This window comes from Salvelinus alpinus, chromosome 17 (genome assembly GCF_045679555.1).
Source record: "Salvelinus alpinus chromosome 17, SLU_Salpinus.1, whole genome shotgun sequence".
Classification (NCBI taxonomy): domain Eukaryota; kingdom Metazoa; phylum Chordata; class Actinopteri; order Salmoniformes; family Salmonidae; genus Salvelinus; species Salvelinus alpinus.
The window spans coordinates 22,061,094-22,081,685 of record NC_092102.1 but is presented as its reverse complement, the minus strand read 5'-3'; the positions used below and the strand labels follow the sequence as shown (position 1 = coordinate 22,081,685).

Sequence of the window (20,592 nt, the reverse complement as noted above, 5' to 3'; positions counted from 1 at the left end):
TGACGATGTAGTGGTGGAGAGTTGATTCCAAAATAATTTATTCCTCGACTCTAGCACATTGACTCTCGGTGTCGACTCCCATTTCTGAGTGTCAAGATTAGATTCTGCAAGGAATTGACACCTAAGATTCAGTATTTTTGGAATTGAGAAGACTGATTGTTTGGCGTACTTCCAAGACACTTGCGTCTTTCATAGCGAGCTAGCGAGGAACAGAGAGAGAGAGTATGGGCACAGTGTAGGCAAGTCGGCCACCAGGCATACAGTCAGAAATGTGTACTTGGCCTATTAAAAAGCAATCAAAAGCTGTATCTCGCAATGGAATGGTGTATCTTGTAATTTCTTGGCTTGCAATGTCCTGCAACTTCAGTAAAGGAGGGCCTATCATCAATGAATAGGCTAGGATGTTCTACACGCAACAGATCGAAGACTGAACAAACTCACATCATTAGATAAGAGAAAGAGTAGGGGTGTAATCATTAGTCCAAACAGTTCCGTTTTGCAACTAAAACAAGAGTTTCTATTGGACAAATTCAGGTAAGTCCCTTCCTGTTTCATTGCATTTGCTTCTATTTAAGAAATGTTTTGTAACAGAATTTGCGTATTGAATACACCCTAAGCGACACAACGGAAGGAGAGAAAGGAGTGGGCAGGCAGAAAAAACCTGGTGTGCATATGTCTCGCAAATTCACCAAAGTAGACTAAAGTTTTTCTCTTCCTCTCTGGTTTTATTTAAATTAAACAACTTTCCCCAGGCCTTTATAGCCTGTCAACTAGTTAGGCTATAACACAGAAAATAATATGTTTTGTGATAACTGCACTGTGATTAACATTTTGTGGGAGAAAAAAAATAATATTTCGGTTTGGGATTTTTCTTAACATTAAGGATCCCAATTTCGTTTAAACAGTTTAACGTTTAAAGTTCACAAACCTAATCCACACTGCTCCATCGAGAATATTGTAATGTTACTAGTTTTCCTGGAAAACTGCCCTTTTCGTCCTCATGCTATCTAGCAGTAGTCACAGCAGCTGTTATGGAATGGCACATCACGTTGAACAAAAAAGAAGCTGATTGACTGACACTGCCATTCCAAAATGGCTGTGTTGGCTACTGCTAGCTAGTATAAGGGTGAAAAGTTCAGTTTCTGGAAAAACTAGCAGTATTTCAATTTTCTCGATGTATCAGTGTGGATAAAGGTAAAAGTTGGAATACAGTGGCACATCACATCCTTGCATTGAGGTATGTTTTCCGACCCATATCACGTGCCGACTCCACGGTGTCTTAATGTAACCATGATTGTGTTCCGACCCCAGTGCAGCTCATTGTAAACAAGCGTAATGGTAGGGTCAGTATCTTCTGGCAAGCCAGCCTATTCCATATAATGTAAACTCCCCAAAAAATAACTTAAAATGTACAACTTCAAATTAAACCAAATCGTTTGCACTCATGACTACTGTTTATTTATTTATATTTCGATCTCGTCTAATCGCTGCAACTCCCCAACAAGCTCGGGAGAGGCGAAAGTCAAGTCATGCGTCCTCTGAAACATGACTCGCCGAACCACGCTTCTTAACACCAGCCTGCTTACCGGAAGCCAGCCGCACCAATGTGTCGGAGGAAACACCGTTCAACTGACGACCGGAAGTCAGCCTGCAGGCACCTGGCCCGCCACAAGGAGTTACATGGCTACAGGTTTTAATAAAAGAAATGTGCCAACTTAAAAGCAAAAATGTATGAATTTACTGTTACAAATCATCTTGCAAGGTTGCTAGCCAACTAGCCTGCGAGTGTTAGCCCTACTAGCCTGCTAACGTTAGACCTACCAGCCTGTTAACTTTACGTGACTGCATGAGTTGCTATCAACACCTAGTTTACAGTTACATAAAGTAATCCAAAGTTTTAGAAATACATGACACCATCTAACCAGTTATCAAATAATGTTATCGGCATATGCGGTTATCTTAGCCAGCAAGCAAGCCAGCTAGCTAACGTTAGCTAGCTAGTCTAGCTAGCAGGCTAAAATAACTAACTAGCCTAGCTAGCCAACCACCATGGTTGACATAGCTAAGTAGTAAGCCAGAGAACAACACCAACTAGTCTAGCAAAGGCAGGAATCCACAGAACACAAAATAAACCAGCAGATATAAAGTAGAGAGAGCGGAGACTTAGCTGAGTTAGCTACCAAAGAAAAGCCAAGAAGGCACCTCAGAGGGAGAGGCCGTTTCACCAGCTGAGGGAGAGTCAGCTAATCCAATAGCGAGCTTGCTAACATGGAGTAGATTCTCCATATGACGTTGAGAAATAGTCATTGTGGGTAGTTTAAAGATATCCGGAAATAAGTTAATAAATATGTAAAAAAAAACAACATAACTATGTTTGTAGTTATAGGTAACCAGATTGTGACTAAAATTAAGTTACTAAGTGTTTGACCACACTATGTTGTTACTTTGGTGAGTAAAAACTCATGCTTCCTACCCTTTAACATCAGACACAAAATCTGTCATTCTGCAGGCCTATATTTGCGCATACATGGTATAAATTCTCGAATTTACTTTTTTTTTTACTCACATTTTTATAATTCAACATAACTTCAGCATAACTGTTTTAAATTAGTTAGCAAAGGAACAATTAACCCCCCCAAATTGCATTGTTAAATCTATTTTGTTTATGCTGACAAAGTACATATTATCTCAAAATGATCTATCTAAATTGTCTTATGTGTAGCATCACATGCTTATATTTATTTAGGTTCCAACATCAACACCGCTTTTGCAGCTGATAGAATTATATTCACTAGATTTTCAACTTAATTTATTCCTGTTGCTTAGCTTCCCATTTCCAGTTTTTTTGTTTGGCCCTCCAGTCTAGCGGCCAATAGTAAGACATAGAGGAAAAATGTATGATAAAAAATGTAGCATGTCACGGAACACAAACATTTTAACAGTTAAGCTTGTGATTTTCATAATGTACATGCCCAGAGCCCTGTATTCCTAAAGCACATTAGCATTCATTTTGAAGCCACTGTAAAATATTAATTGTCTTAATTTGTCTAGAGGCTGTTTGGCTGCTGTAGAAAGGAATTTGGAGAGCATGATGTTCTCGGCAGATTCTAATTGAAGGTTTCTTCTGCATTGTGAGCACCGTGTCATTGAGCTCCTTAAGGATAGTATGACCTTTGAACGTACCATGATGCTCACTGTCTGAATAAAGCACTCAACCTACACACATAAGAACCTGCAAGTCAATTTCCACGTACACTACATGGGCAAAAGTATGCTCCTCGAACATTTCATTCCAAAATCATGGACATTAATATGGAGTTGGTCCCCCCTTTGCTGCTATAACAGCCTCCACTCTTCTGCAAAGGCTTTCCACTAGATTTTGGAACATTGCTGCGGGGACTTTGCTTTCATTCAGCCACTGCGGGGACTTTGCTTTTCATTCAGAGCATTAGTGGTAGGTCGGGCACTGATGTTGGGCGATTAGGCCTGGCTCGCAGTCGGCGTTCCAATTCATCCCAAAGGTGTTCGATGGGGTTGCGGTCAGGGCTTTGTGCAGGCCAGTCAAGCTCTTCCACACCAATCTCGACAAACCATTTCTGTATGGACCTTCCCCAAACTGTTGCCACAAAGTTGGAAGCACAGAATCATCTAGAATGTCATTGTATGCTGTAGCAAGATTTCTCTTCACTGGAACTAAGGGGCCTAGCCCGAACCATAAGAAACAGCCCCAGACCATTATTCCTCCTCCACCAAACTTTACAGTCGGCACTATGCATTGGGGCAGGTAGTGTTCTCCTGGCATCCGCCAAACCCAGATTTGACCGTTGGACTGCCAGATGGTAAAGCATGATTCATCACTCCAGAGAACGCGTTTCCACTGCTCCAGAGTCCAATGGAGGCGAGCTTTACACCACTACAGCCAACGCTTGGCATTGCACATGGTGATCTTAGGCTTGTGTGCGGCTGCTCGGCCATGGAAACCCATTTCATGAAGCTCCCGACGAACAATTCTTGTGCTGACGTTGCTTCCAAATGCAGTTTGGAACTCGGTAGTGAGTGCTGAAACCGAGGACAGAGGATTTTTATGCGCTTCAGCACTTGGCAGGCCCGTTCTGTGTGCTTGTGTGGCCTACCACTTCGTGGCTGAGCCCTTGTTGCTCCTAGACATTTCCACTTCACAATAACAACACTTACAGTTGACCTGGGCAGAAATTTGACAAACTGACTTGTTGGAAAGGTGGGATCCTATGACGGTGCCACGTTGACAGTCACTGAACTCTTCAGTACGGGCCATTCTACTGCCAGTGTTTGTCTATGGAGATTGCATGGCTGTGTGCTTGATTTTATACACCTGTCAGCAACGGGTGTGGCTGAAATAACCGAATCCACTCATTTGAAGGTGTCCACATACTTTTGTAGTGTAGCGTATCCATGTAGTGTATGTATCCGTGGAATAAGAGCTGGATCAAGTTGGATGTGTCTTATCGCTTAGCTTATGTTTATTTTTACACTATCCATTCTTAATTAAAGGAATACCTGTTTAGCCTAAACCATAAATGTAACTGTCGGTCACACAAGTTCCTGTTCAGTAGGGCTGCATATTCCACAACATATTCATTCAGCATTATGTAGAACTCATAATTTCAACATAACAAGGTATTTAACATAGGCTGCATAAGAGCCTGGAGGTGTTTCACATTTCATATATTGTATCACACCAATAAGAAAAGATAACAATTCGTTTAGCTTTCTGTCGCGGAAAATGAAAGTGCAAAATGTTATTATTTGTATGCCGTGTGAAAAGAAATCACAGAAGCCATTTGTCCTTGACCTATAGGCCAGGCATTTTACATTATTTCATTTATTTCCAGTGCAGCCACTTTAAAATGTTATGCAAGTGAGACAGTGTATTGCTTGATCTTCACATTTTATTTGTCATGATCTGTTTTTGTTGTATGGATTGTCTCTCTTGTCTACATACGTGGAGACTAGCAGGGAGACTGGAACTAAACATTATTTAGTTTGCTGCCTGAAGCTGGAGGGATTTTGAATGATTGCAATTGCAGAAGTTTCTCTAAGGAAATTCAAAAGCTGCTGCCGGGGAAGGCATCGCTGAATTCTTAATACAATTGATCCCAATGAAGCAAACGTTGTGGTTTGAACACATTAACCGACAGGCAGCGGAATCGTCAGAGGAGCCAAGGCAAAGAAAAGCAGCACTGTTTTATTTGTATAATTCTAAAGTTATTAGCTAAAAGTGTTTCTTATCCCTTTCATTAATTACATTTTAAGTCTGTGACTTTTTAAAAGAAAATAGTGTGGAGCAAAGTGATTGGTTGAGAGACCTTCTGATGGTCTCAGCCCCACTGTCATAGCTCACCTGTCACTCCCACATCAACTCAGGACCGCCAAACCTCTGGAGTGACAAACAGTCAACCATCTTCTCTTAAAGGTGCATTTATGAAATAGAAAGGCATTTTGATCCCTCAACAGGGAAGTGATGTAGTGACAAGTCTTTGTGCTTGAATATGCTGTATAAAGAATGAATGACAATGCCAAGATAGAGACAGAGAGGGAAGGAAGCCGTTTTTGGTATTACAGTCAAGCTTCAAGAGTTGAGAGAATTTGTCAGAATTTTGTCACCACTTTTCCTTGGGGTGCAGATCAGTTCAGATCAATGATCCTATGGCTTTATTGAAATTCGATATTGAGATAATTAGTTGTTAATGAGTGAATTAATCGAATTATATGCGTGAAGATTTGATCAAAGTCACTGCCACTAATAATGACAAGGAATTAAAGCAATGTGCAAAACCCAGCCACCCGTACTTTTGATTAACAAATTTGGGCCAGAAATACTGTCGTCATTGGTTTTCTAATTGAGTGAAAAACAACTGGAAGCGTCAGAGCAAACATGATGGTAAATTATTAATGTGATCCGTACCTCAAGACAAAATATGGGTGGTGTTGAAATTAGTGATGTCACTTTTATTTACATCAGAAGTCCTTACTTCTAATGTCTTTGTTGCTGTTTTAGATGATTTGTTTTGTATTAGCCTAATCCCTTAGCCCTTTGGAGTAACCTAATTGTTGCAGTGCTGATTTGAATAGGTCTACACATGAATTAACATACACAATATCATCTCTGTATTAGACATTATCTATATTTATCATTCTCTCAGTCTGCCTCACTTTTGTTTCCTTGCCATGTTATGAACAAGTATAAAATAATCCGCTAGCATGTTTTCTAATTGAGGCTACTGTTTTAGCTTGCTTCTCCTGTCTGACCTGCAGAGTTCTCCTAGCAGTCTAAATGAATTAATGGATTTCGAAATTGCTTTCATCAATGCAAGCACATTAATAAACGGACACAGTTGTGTTTCTGATGTTACTTTAAGAGAGCATAATATATTGCCATTTTTGTTATAGGATTAATGTGATAGGTACGGTACCTCATGTCAGGTTTTCCAATACCACAAGCAAAGAGAGCATCATACCTAATTATGTTGCACGTTGTGTTAGGAGAGCACTACTTTACAGGGTTGAGAAGACGGAGGGAGATAGGCAACCTTCCCTAAAATCAAGGGCGTTTCTCTTTCATGTGCACCGTGCGAAGGGAACCAGCTCTCTGTCTCTTTCTGTGCTGTGGCTCGATGGTGGCAGGCGGGGAGGGAGGGGATTACAGTCTCTTGTCGGCAGCGATTGTATGACTCTTAGCGAAAGTGACACCTCATCAATTCTCTGCATATATCTGGCGCTGGTTCAGCATGCCTAATGCAACCTTGTTGTTTTTCTCCCCCTCTGATTAAACTCTCAACATTTTGGGTACTATGATAGAGAGCGCCTTTGATGACCACTTCAGCTTGAATGCAGGATTGCTCACAAACTAAACACTTTCCTTAAACCTAACCTATCCTGATGTGTGCAGCTATTATCATACTGGTTTAAAGATGTCTGTCTCAACCCTGTATGAATTTAAAGGCCTCATCCCTCATAGGTAGGTTGGAAAGTTCTTGGCTTCTACCTTGTTGCTGAATAAGTGTTTGTCATCCCTCTAGAGGTGAAAGAGATTCTCCCCTCCTGCCTCTCCAAATGTGTATCGGAATGGAGCGAGGGTGTGAAGGCAGTTAGTGCCGAGCTATTCATTTTTATCTAACGTTTATGGGGAGAAGGTATGAAGTAATACATTTCAAGCATTTACTGGAAAATTAGATAAACCAATCTGATAAAAATGCGAGGGAAGGAAGGCAGGAAGAGGGCGGAGGAAGGGGGCAGACTCATCCTCTCTCAGAGCTGGTGATAGGCATGCACGCTGCGCTCAGCTTTTAAATTGTCAAAGTGAGATTAAGAGGAAATATGGGGCAAAGCTTGACAATTTAAGCATAGCGGAAATAAAGGGAGGTATGTTTCCTCTTAGGTCGGGCATGCCAGAAATCAGTGTTTTCTCAAGGAGGGAAATATTTGACTTGTATAATTTGTGAACCCTTCACAAAGAATAGGACGTTTTGCACCTCAGGTTCGACTAATGCTGCAGAGAATTACAAATATTACATATTTTGTCTTTTATTGCAGTTTACATACATTGCATTACATGACATTGATATTGATTTACATAAAGTATACTTTAATAACCGCTAAGACTAAAGCTATTCCCATAGTTTGTTTCACACAGAGCCACACCCCTTCTTGTAGTCGAATCATGTATCATTTTGTGTCATTGCTCTTTCAGTCAGCACCCTGCCTCCTAATGCTTACTGAGATGAGTCTAGGCCCAGGAGAAACAAATCCTCACCAGAATTCCTCTCAGGTTCACAACCAACTGCTTGCTATTGTCTGCTGGCTGCTCTGGCAGCCATGACCTCTATTTGGCCGGACATTCCTGTTGAGATTAAAATCTTTTTAAAGAAGGACACCTCACACAGAAAGGGCTTAAAGCTTCTATCCCTTCCCAGATCAAACAGAACTGCCTCCATGTTTAGGTTACCTCAGCATGGGAAGGTAGGAGGACTGGAGATGTGTTTTAGAATTTCAATGCCACGTAGCAGTGCTATTTTTTAAATGCATCTCTTGCTCTTTGGCTCTCGTTGAAACTCTGGGTCCTAAGTCTGGGCCTGGTATTCATCCAATGGTAAATTAAGTGGACTGGTCTCCAAAATAGTTTGTTAAATACCCACCAATCTGTATACATTTAAGCCAATTATGGTTACTTTGGATGAATGCCTCTGTTTGTGAGATATCAGAATGCATTAGAAAACATGTCGCAATCAGACTTGCCATATTGAGGGGAATAACGTCTGATCCTCAGTCAAAAAGAGTCTTGAAAAGCAGAAGCGCTGGTCCACAGCAGCAGGAAGCCCGGGCGAGAGGGGACAGGGGACCTAAGCTGGTGTGACACCCTCAGTCCTTAATGAACGCCACACAGCAGCAGGAAGCCCGGGCGAGAGGGGACAGGGGACCTAAGCTGGTGTGACACCCTCAGTCCTTAATGAACGCCACACAGCAGCACTCTGAGAACTGCACTGTGAGGCACAGTGAGCAAAGCCTCCCCCATAGCTGCCCCATAGCTGCCTGCTGCCTCTAAACTGGTGCTGAACCTCTGAGAGACAAGACAGTATCAGCTCAGGCCTCAGTCGGCCCACTACACATTGAATGCCCCTGTCGTCAGTAATAATCCTCTAGTGCCTGCCGCTAACTCTGGCAGTGGCACGGCATGGTGCCTGCATGCAATATGCCTCCTCTCAGGACAGCACCCAGCCAGAGCCTCACTGGAGACTGGACACACTCAGCGGACACACTCACTATACTACTGGGCAGTGGGTGAATCAGACCGACTGGGAGGGAGGGCAGGGAGGCAGCTAGCCTAGCGATTCTGTGCTGGTCAGACTCAGAAGAACCACAGCTAATGAGTCATGAAATGCATACGACTGAGGAAGGGAGGTAATCTTGGGAGTCGATCACTGACAGTAGGAGATAGGCAGCGATAATGATGAGGACAATTGGATACAGTGGTGTAATCATTCAGAACCTTATCTCTGGCTGGAACGTCATGTCTGTTAACCCTTTCCAAGGCGTTTGTTTGCTACAACTCCCCACTATTATTATTTGAGAATCCAAGGCACAATCTTTCAAAGAGAGCTGCAGGAGATTGCTTCAATCAGATACAGTTTTCATCATTCCTCTGTTCTTTTGTAACGGTAATGATTACTTTTATGTTTTTATTGAACAAAATATGAAAGGATTACAATGGCAGTAGAGCTGAGCAGGCGTCTCTCCTTGTTCTCTCCTTTCAAAACAAACTAGCTACCAATGTCATGTTGTTTCCGTTTGATCCAGATGAAGTTTATTGTATCATTAACGAATCACCAATTTTTTAATACCTTGCTGAAAGCTAAATGAGGTTCATTTACATGATGTCCTTCCTATAGCCCTGGATACTCAGCTCTGTGAGGTTTGTGTTCTTCCCAGAACCTTTTTACTATGGCTTGCAGCTTCTCTAGTGCTGCTGCCTACTGCTGAGGCTGGTGAATCCCCCTCTGAATATCCTGACCTCATTACAACATTGGCTGGATTAAAGCTTTCTCCGATGGATTAGGATGATTCTGATTAGGATGATTGGGCATGCCCTCATCAAACAGCCAGGTGTTTGACTCCCTTTAATGCATTTTCAGTCATTGCTGCAGCACAAACAAATTAGATTTTTTTCTTCTCCAGTGCCTGTCAATGTTGTTTTTATGGACATCAGTGCTTGGAGAATTCACCTAATCGAACACAAGGCCGGTTCTGATTAAATGTTTATCTTAGCCCAACCTCATCCTTCCTCTACAGAGTGTAATTAAAATGACTCCCTCCGAATCGCAAATGTTTATGGAAATGTTCATTAGCTTTTCTGGGGCAATCAGTGGAAAGTAAAGGTCATGTTTGCCTGTTTGTTTGTTTGTTTATTCTTTTTTCTTCAAATCGAGATGCCTTAATGTTAGTGTTTTTCTACACCATGAACAGGTGTTCAGTGCATGTTGTGAATGTGAATGGGCCTGGTGATCAGGTCTCAGGTGGAGTTTGGACTGCTGCTTTAACTGGCTGAGATGAAGGGAGAAATACCATTGGATACAGTGGGGATCCATGTTCTTTTAACTAGGTCTTGGGGTTTAACGTTATTTAGGGGTTTGAGAACATTTCCACCCCAAATCCATATTATTACGAAAATACTTTGTGCAGAAGAAGCGCAGGCCTCAGCTGCAATGCCTTGGTCGACTTGCCTGGCCTTGTAGCACTCTGCCCTATGTTTTGATAGCTTTACTGATTGCTAGTGCTGTAGCTTACTGTGTCAATTGTGTAGCTGTGGTGTGGCGAGCCTGTTTTTTAGCAACCCACAATTAAGGTCATTTAGGGAGTCCTGCACGCTACAGGGACCTTTTGGTTTCTTCCCCTGGATGTGCACACGAAGGCAGGGGTCTTCGGCCTCCTCTGAAGACAGGGGTGCCCGCTCAAAATTGCATGACCTCTATTGTAGCACAGACAGGTCACTCCACCTCCTGTGAGAAGACTAAATTGAACCCAGCTTGTGTCTTCGTTTTTTTTCTCCCCCCCACACTCTTTCTCTCGCACTAGTTTCCCTCTCTTACGCTTATCTTCTGTCTCTTTTCCTTTTCCCTCATGTGTTCACTGAGGTGCAAAGCTATTCAGGGATGGAGGAATAGATTTCTTTACCTTTTCGCACTAAATTGCTGGGTCAGGGTTTTTTGGGCGGAACCGTTTTGTAATGGAATTGGACGTTTATTTACACGAAAAAAGTTCTAATCCTGATTTCTTCTCCAGAGTTCTTTCATCTTGTCTGTGTGCTGCGTGTTTCAGTGAGTTGTAGTAGGTCTCTAATATTTACATGTCTGTGTTAGAGAGAGTAACTGCCATTGTGCTCTCTCTCAGCTCTGGGTGGAAAGGATCAAATGGCAGGAGAGCCATCAGTTCTACTGATGACAGGTTTGTTATTCCATTACGCTGAGTGCATCAGACCGACCTGCAGAGTCAGTGCATGTAATCTATAGGCTACTCTCACTTCCTACTACCCAAATCACATCAAATGTTATTGGTCACATACACATGGTTAGCAGATGTTATTGCGAGTGTAGCGAAATGCTAGTGCTTCTAGTTCCGACAGTGCAGTAATATCTAACAGGTAATCTAACAATTCCCAACAACTACCAAATACACACAAATCTAACAAGTAATCTAACAATTCCCAACAACTACCTAATACACACAAATCTAAAGGGGTGAATGAGAATATGTACATATAAATATATGCATGAGCGATGGCCGAGGGGCATACCCACAGCATACTGTGCACTGTAAGGGAATGTGATAGGTGCCACTCCTTTCCACACAGGATGATGGATGAGACCATGAGATCATGTGATTCGTGTTTGGGAGGGAGTATTATTTTAATACTAATCCAGTTTGTTCCTCTGCTTAGAGATTGTTCTGATTTGGATTCTAGATAGTTCTGATAGTGTGTACACCGTACATCTCTCTCAGCTAATGATATCAATAACGCTTTAGTTACAATTAGGGCGCTGGGAATTGGGGCCAGGGACGTCACAATATGATATTATCACGATATGTAGGTGCCGATACGATATGTATTGCGATTCTCACAATTCTGTATTGCGATTCAATACTGTGATTTTATTGAAATTCAACGTTCCAAACATATTGCTTACCATATGTCTGCTGCAGAGGGACAAGAGAGAGCCATGAAATTCATGGAATTAAATGTAAAAATAAGATGGAAAACAAGCTATGAAGGAAAAATACTGCAGTTTTGGTGCAGGTACAGCCAACTAGCGCAACAATAATAATCTGTGATAGTGCGTTGGTTGGTATACCATTGTTCTTGGGATTTCTGTTTAGGCACTTGTCTATGACACATTTGTATTTCCTAACAGTTGTCTCCAAACTCAGTATCGTTTTTTCCCAGCTGTTTGTCCTATTCAGTCTTTTATCAAGGTCAAACATTTCAGTCACAGCTGGTCAGCGGAGAACACACTTTGTCTCTTTGTATTTTTGTTTTGGAGCCGAGCGAGACACAATGTTCTATTCCACAAGGGGCATCAAAAGATCCCATCACTTCCATATTTCAGTAGGAGCGATGTCGTTGGGTAATCAGTGGAAGGCTGCATGGGTTCTACTACTTCTGCTTCATGGCACCTTTCCTGCTTCTCTCTCTCGCTCTCTCCCTCTCTCTCTCTCCCTCTCTCTCTCTCTCCTTTCTCTATCTATCTCTCTCCCTCTCTCTCTCCTTTCTCTATCTATCTATCTCTCTCATTTCTCTTAATCTTGATCTCTCTCTATGCCTTTCCCTCCCTTTCTTCCCTTTCTTGTTGTGTGTGGGGCTTTGATCTTTAAAGGTCCTTGAGAATGAGGAGCCAGCAGCAGCCAGGCAGCAACAGCAGCAGGCTGGGATTCTCTCTGGGACTGCTTGGATCCCTTCCCATCATCCTCTCTCCATCTGATGGACAGCTCCAGTTATGGCAGGCTCAGGCAGTGCCTCTCATACCTCTCCTCTCCCCACTACAGCCCTGATGTATTGGGGGCTTTGCCTACCTGCCTGATAACCCCCTCTTTCATTTTCAAAGAGAAAGGAAAATAGAAATGGAGCTCTCATTGACCTTGTTTGTTACATTGATACAGTGTTACAATATAGTTATTTTCATGCATTTATCTGATCATTTCATGTCTTCAAGTAATTCTTCAGAAACTCAGAGGCAGTTAAGCTGACAGGGGAATTTCCTTCCTCTTTGGTGAGACCTCTCTCCCTTTTCTAACGGAGCTCTGCCTGGCCTGTCCGATGTTAGCACTCACACTGTAAGTGTTAAGCATTTATGAGATTTGCAGAGCAGGAACCTGAGCATTTGGCAGGTTGACAAGACTCTCTAGACGCCCAGCTGACTGGACTGTCATCTCTCCCTGAGTTAAACCCGGGTACTCTGTCAAAAACCAAGGCCCACTTGCATTGAGCTAACAAGGTGTTTGCCTCAACATCCCTTTCTTTTCTTCTTCTGAATTTATGCATTTTAATGGTATTTTTGTTGTGAGCTTAGGCTACTTTCTCAGCTTTTAGCAGACTAGTACTGGTACTGAGAATATGGTGTTTAATGTACTAGGCTATACACTTTAGGCCTACAACTGATGGGAGTATTTTAATTAACTTTTACTACATGGTTATTGACACAACTGGGAAAACATGACACTTCAACCTTGCTGGAACCTCAGAAGGCCTTTTACACGGCAGAGAAGAGTCTTCCTTTGACCTAGAGTATGTGAACAGGTCATTAAAGTAGGCATGGCTACATGTTCTATACAGTGCTGTCAATCAAGCACACTGCCTGACCTTTGAGGTATTTCTGCATTTCAAAATATCAAAGGTTATCCCCCTTTAGTTGTTCATTGTTTTTATCCTGTCAGAGCTTCTCATTCTGCGTCGTTCTCGGCTGTGTCCCTCAGCTCACCAGATCCAAGACTAGCATAGTTCAGACATCCTCTTGGAGGGACGTCCTTCAGCCTTCTTTGTTAATCTGGGCCACATGTGAAGCCCTTTCTCTCAGAGATGTTTACACATCAATGCAACCGCCGGGATTTAGAAAATGTGCTGGCGAGGGCATAATGATCCATCCTGCAGGTCCCACATCACAGACTGGACAGGTTCTGAAAGCCGTTTAAGCACCAAAATAGAACAGTGTAGTTATAGAGCTAAGTGCTCTCTCTGTAAGGCAACTGTTCAAACAATCATATGGTTCATGATTATATTGATATGAGATTAATCCAGTCTACATTTTACATTTCTCCTCTAAACAGTTTGTACATTTCACAAGTGATACACTTTGTCAGAAGGCTGTCTCAGTAAATTGTTGAGATTCGTTGACAAGGCAGAAGACTTCATTCTCCATGATAAAGATTGAATGGTATAATATGGTTTCTCTGGAACCATTGATTTGCTCTTTATTTATGTGATCAACAATGGCTTGTTTTATTAGGACATTGAGAAAAAAATCACTGGCTTTGTTGTAGGAAAGAGACTGTTCTTTACTGAGATGAATGCTAGAGGGAATCTGTCTCTGCCTCTTAATTACTTCACACAGTGATTTAGCTCTTACTATCTGAACACCTTGTGTCTTCTGGGGCTGTGGAGATGGTATGATGATAATGTTTACCAGGCAGGCTTTATTACCTGGATGGGTTTCAATTTATTGAACATTTCCTGCAGCTGATCCTAGTTCAGCCACTCCCTTGAATGATATAGGCTTATTCAATCCCTTCTATTCCAGTGTTTGCAAAGCCTTGGGCCTCAAACTTATTCAAATGAATGTATAGATAACCAATGTGTCTGACAAATAGCCTAGTACTGATTAGTAACTGCTGAGTTGTGACTTTGAGAGCTGAGCCAGACCAGTTACATTTGTTTGTGCTGTTGAACATCTAGGCCTACTGTATCTCCACTTGCAAACACAGAGATTATTTTTACATAATTGGGATCCTCAATAAATTCTCAAGTCTCTCAAAATGTGGACTCTCATTTTGGAGACAAAGAAGGAGCAGCCAAGCAGTAAAGTTGAATAGGTTTGGTATTCTGAGGGTTGGAGGTTTGTCTGGAGCACTGTACCTTTCCGTGTTAATTGCCAGTGAGATCCTCCAGCACATGCTCTCTAGTTAGAGCCCAAAAGGTTGAGGTGTCGACACAGTGCGCTTCGACAGTTCATTATAACGTGCACTCCTCTTCCCTCCCTCGTTCCTCATATCCTCTCCCCTGGCCTGTCCTTTAACAGAACCTTGAGGAGCCATTGAAATTCCGGGCTGCGTCCTCTTTTGAAATCTGTTGATGAAGCAACGCAGCAGAGCCGCTCAGCGACCGTAGGTAGCTCTGCTACTCTGCTGTTCTGTTCTCCCAGCGCTGGACATTTTTCAAAGTCATGTTTATATAATTAGCAAGGAGTCAAAGTGTTTGACGATTTCCTAACAATGGAAATGCTTAGCAGTCTCATCTGGACTGAACGGGAGGCTTGACTGCTTCACTGGGACCTGTTCTCAGCTCAAGGAGGGACACACACTCGCTCACTCTCTCGCTCATTAGGAAATGTTGTTAGTGTATTCTCCAGTTTCTATATTCAAAATTTTCACATTTTGGGGGGGTTGCAATTGTGAACAATAGCCCAATCAGACATAAAGTTACATCCAGTCGGCCAATCATATGGTTCACTGCAGTTTAGCGGTCAGTGGGTGGTGGTGGGTGGGTTGCTGTAGTCAGGAGGTGTCCATGCACTTAGCATTTGAAGGCCTGAAGACCAATGTCTTGTTTGTGATGTCACTGATAACGTGCCGTGGAAGCCTATTCCATATATGGACAGGAGTGTGTATGAAGCTTCTGTCCAGGGAGCATGTTCTGGTGACTGGGAGGGTGAGAGCATGGTCTGGCATGGCTGTGCATAGGCGGCGTCTGGTATATGATGGGGGGAGCTTGGAGGTCCATGGGGCAGTGGTGGGTGTGCATTTTCTACTGGTCTGTAGCAGCAACCTGTCATCTGTGGTGAAGGCTGGGGATGGTGAGTTGTGAAAGGGTGGTGTCCTGGTCCACACCAATTATTTTCAGAGCCTTCTTCTGGATGTTGTCAAGCAGGCAGATATGAGTAGGTGGGGCACTCATCCAGCTCAGTGAAGCGTACTCCATGACACTGCGAACATGTGCCTTGTAGATGGTGGCTCTGCTTTCTGTGTTAAGTTTGCTGGCCACTCTCCTCAGTGCTCCCAGTTTCTGACCTGCTCTGATGGAGATGTTGGGGAGGTGTTTGGACCATGACAGTTTGCTGTCTATTGTGACTCCGAGGATGTCAAGCTTCTTAGTTGTGGCTAGCTGGCAACCATCATAGTACAGGGTTGGGTTACATGGGTAGCTTTTCCATCTAACTAATGATCTGTGACAACCTGGTACACAGTTTGAATAAATCCCAATCATGAACTAGCTGGAACCCAGAAGTGTTTATGTGAGAGTGTTTGCTGTCGATTCTCTTAAAGACACAGAGGACAGAAATCATTTGTTTTGAGGACTCAAGGAGGGAGGGATGGAGTTAACTAAGATGAGTAAAAACCCTTCTCATACTCTGATATTTCAGCACATTTTACCATGACAAGAATCGCACACTTTTGAATTGGAAGACAGTTATATTCGCTATTTTACTGTGTAATGATGAATGTACATGCTTTTGTTTCATTGTCAAGATTTGTACTCTTGTTAAGCATCCCATCTCTGAGAGTGAAAATGTTTTCTCTTTAATTGGAAATCGAATAATGTTTTAAGTCCCTCCTTGGTGCTAGCTGGAGAGATGTTTGTGCCTCACTACAAAGGCAGTCAGACTCAAATCTTCATTAGATGTGGGATAAACCATTAATCCATTCTTGCACTGTTATATTTCCATGTATATTTGTCCACCTACACAGTATGCCAAATAAAGAGAGAAACCTCCCTCTTGAATAAGAATTTGTTCTTAACTGACTTGCCTAGTTAAATAAAGGTTAAATAAAAAAATAAAAAATGTATTGAGCATTTGTGGACTGAAAACAAGCTCAATCCAATGCTGTTCAGCTCTGATTGAGTGTTCTTTATGAACCTCAATGATATTTTATGTCCACTGTCCATTCACTCCCAATCGTCATGACCTTTCAAACAAGTTCCAAAGTATGTACTGTAGGTACATGTGAATTGATTGGGGTGCAAATAGTGATATCTTTCAATGAGAGTAACCCAGTATGTCTTTGTGTGTTTAGCGATGTCTCTATTTCCATTCTTGTAGTGTCTGGGTCAGGTCAATATCATATTAGCACCGCTATTGCATTTTCTTTAGTTCCCATGAATAATGTACAAGTCAGAGAAGTTTTCCTTGAATAAACACAGGCTATTATTCAGGATCTGTTTTCATGGTAAGATGCCAGCCCCAGTCCCAACCTTAGTATGCATTTTTTTGCGAATTTCATTAACCTTATTGCATCTCTCGACTGGTCATAGAGAGTTGTCACCACGAGGGACAGAGGCCTTAGATGAGCACTACCTTTCATGGTGACCTTGTGGGACACAATCAATGGCCTCTCCCCCAATGCTTAATAAATCCCACCAAGGGCTTGGTCCACAGGTCCCTGTAATGTATAGACCTGGAACACCACCATTTATCAGTTTGTCTCCCCAGCTAAATTATTTTTTATTTTTTTTGCCCGGGCCATACTTACTCAGTCTCTGGCTTGTTTTAGCCCAATAGTCAGTGACTTATTCCAGTCCAAGTTTGCTTCAGTGACCTCGAGTTAGATGCAGATGTGCGATGTGGTCCCGTGTGGCTCAATTGGTAGAGCATTGAGCTTGCCTTGCCAGGGTTGTGGGTTCGATTCCCACGGGGGCCCAGTATGAAAAAGGATTAAAATGTATGCACTCACTACTCTAAGTCGCTCTGGTTAAGTGCATCTACTAAACTTAAATGTATGTGTAGCTAGCTACTGTAGCCTAGACCCAGGCCTACTGCTAGCTAAAAAAAACAGGATGCCTCCTCTCCACTAATGGCAGATGGGCCACAGAGGAGCCAGATTTTTACTTGCCTGTTTAATCTTATATTTATGTATTTTATTCATCTCTCGCTTGTTCTGTAGTCTCCTATGGCCATGGTGCGCCTCCAGTCATAACCTCTTAAATCCACATTGGAGCTCAAAGCGGTAGTGTCGGCAAGCAGAAGAAAATTGCTTTCACTTACAAGAACAAACTATGGATTTTTGCTTAGACTCTCAATGGCAAGCGTTGCACCTAAAGGCTCTTTTTTGCTTTGAAAATCTGAGTAATTGAATTTTTATAAAAAAACGATGTATTGTTTTTAAACGATTCCTTCTTTTTGAGTGGGCTAAGAAATGTTAGATTTATTTTGAGGACATAAGTAAGTAATACGTAATAATTAGTCCTGCAGGCGTTATTACAACAAGTCTGCGCCAGATGAATTCAGGAAAGGAGATTAGACATCATGCTGTGGGTTGAACAATGGAAAAGATAATAACCAATCTTTTCCAGAGTGATACATCAAAGTTTGAAATTCCAATTTTAGAGTAAGAAAAGAACTAAAACTAAATCGATACAGGCTTTGCATGTTGAAAGGTTCTCCTCTTATTTTCATGCATTTTCATTGTTTTTGTTTTGTTTTCTCTTTCTCTCTTTTTGTATTTGTGTTGTTGTTGGTTTTGGGGTCTTTTCTCCAGACTTGTTTTCGCTCAGCATCAGTTTTTCTGCTTCTTGGAATATTTGCGCTGTGTATTAATGGGAGATTGATGTTGCCGATGACTTCAGTAGAACAGCAATGGGCTTGCATACCAAACAAGAGGGGAGGGAGGGTGTGCCAAGTCTCAGCTCGGCTGAACCAACCTTGATCCAAAATCTCCCCTTAACCAAACCATGTTCCCTCCCTTCCATCCAGGGGATGAAAGAGGGGATTGTTCTGATATGGTGATCAAAGCTGTGCCTCCGTATCTCAACACTCTAAAGGAACACCTGGAATAATAATGAAGAATTCTGTAGGAGCAAAAAGGGCATTGTGATGCATAATGCATTTGTAAATAATGTTTATGTAAACATCTGCTCGGGGCGTTATTCCCATTTATTCATTTGATTTATTTATCTCCCCCTGCTGGCTGGTGTGGCTGATTTGTTGATTGTAATGGTCTGACTCGGGGAGGGACATACTGTAAACCAGGGGTAGGCAACTAGATTCAGCTGCGGGATGATTTTTGTCTGAGCGGTTGGTCGGGGGTTGAAACTAGCAGGTGGCCTGCAGGAGATTTTTTTTCTCTTGCACCGCAACAATTTTTCTAAAGTTAAAAAAAGACTACAAAATCACCAGGAATTTAGCAATAAATTAGTTTAAATGAGGACAAATTTTAAACAAATTTCTTGCTAAATTACTAGTGATTTTGTAGTTTTTTGCAGGGCCAAAAAAAATCTGCTAGTTTCAACCCTGCTAGTAGGCGACCTATACTTTGGAGATAAACAGGAATCAAACGTGGCAGTGTAGATCAGGCAGGTTTACAGATCTGGTTTGTTTTTGTCTTAATATGTTAATTTGTTTATCGTTAACTAACACGTCACATGGTTGGTATTATTACATGCATATTGATGTAGGCTAAACATACCATGCTAATGATGGCACTATGTGGGGTTAATGGTGCCTTAATGCAAAACATGTCACCTCTGTTAGTGTGCCTTCCTGGTGTAGGTTAATGTGACATAGGATGGCAGGCCCATAGAGATGTAGTATACAGTGCATTTGGAAAGTATTCAGACCCCTTGACTACTTAAAAAAAAATTACATTACAGCCTTGTTCTAAAATTGATTAAATATAAAATTTTCCTCATCAATCTACACACAATACCCCATAATAAAAAATAAAAAAAAGTTTTTTAGACATTTTTGCAAATATATAAAAACATAAAAAATAAAAAAACATGTATTTACAAAAGTATTCAGACCCTTTGCTATAATACTCAAAATTGAGCTCAGGTGCATCCTGTTTCCATTGATCATCCTTGAGATGTTTCTACAACTTGATTGGAGTCCACTTGTGGTAAATTCAATTGATTGGACATGATTTGGAAAGGCACACACCTGTCTATATAACGTTGACAGTGCATTTCAGAGCAAAAACCAAGCCATGAGGTCCAAGGAATTGTCCGTAGAGCTCTGAGACAGGATTGTGCAGAGGCACAGATCTGGGGAAGGGTACCAAAACATTTCTGCAGCATTGAAGGTCCCCAAGAACACAGTGGCCTCCATCATTCGTAAATGGAAGAACCACCAAGAACCACCAAGACTCTTCCTAGAGCTGGCCGCCCGTCCAAATTGAGCAATCAGGGGAGAAGGGCCTTGGTCAGGGAGGTGACCAAGAAACTGATGGTCACTCTGACAGAACTCCAGAGTTCCTCTGTGGGGATGGGATAAACTTCCAGAAGGACAACCATCTCTGCACCAATCAGGCCTTTATGGTAGAGTGGCCAGACGGAAGCCACTCCTCAGTAACAGGCACATGACAGCCCGCTTGGAGTTTGTCAAAAAGCACCTAAAGGACTCTCAGACCATGAGAAACCATGAGAAACAAGATTCTCTGGTCTGTTGAAACCAAGATTGAACTCCTTGGCCTGAATGCCAAGTGTCACATCTGGAGGAAACCTGGCACCATCCCTAGGGTGAAGCATGGTGGTGGCAGCATCATGCTGTGGGTATGTTTTTCAGCGGCATGGACAGGGAGACTAGTCAAGATCGAGGGAAAGATGAACGGAGCAAAGTACAGAGAGATCCTTGAGAAAAACCTGCTCCAGAGGGCTCAGGACCTCAGACTGGGGCAAAGGTTCACCTTTCAACAGGACAACGACCCTAAGCACACAGCCAAGACATCGCAGGAGTGGCTTCGGGACAAGTCTCTGAATGTCCTTGAGTCGCCCAGCCAGAGCCCGGACTTGAACCTGATCAAACATCTCTGGAGAGACCTGAAAATAGTTGTGCAGCGACGCTCCCCATCCAACATGAC

General features: G+C 42.3%; 1 protein-coding gene across 9 annotated transcripts in view; it reads left to right on the top strand.

Moving 5' to 3' along the window:
* LOC139542501 (calmodulin-binding transcription activator 1-like) overlaps positions 1-20,592 on the top strand; it is a 505,455-nt gene that overhangs the window by 25,212 nt on the left and 459,651 nt on the right. The window lies entirely within an intron of this gene.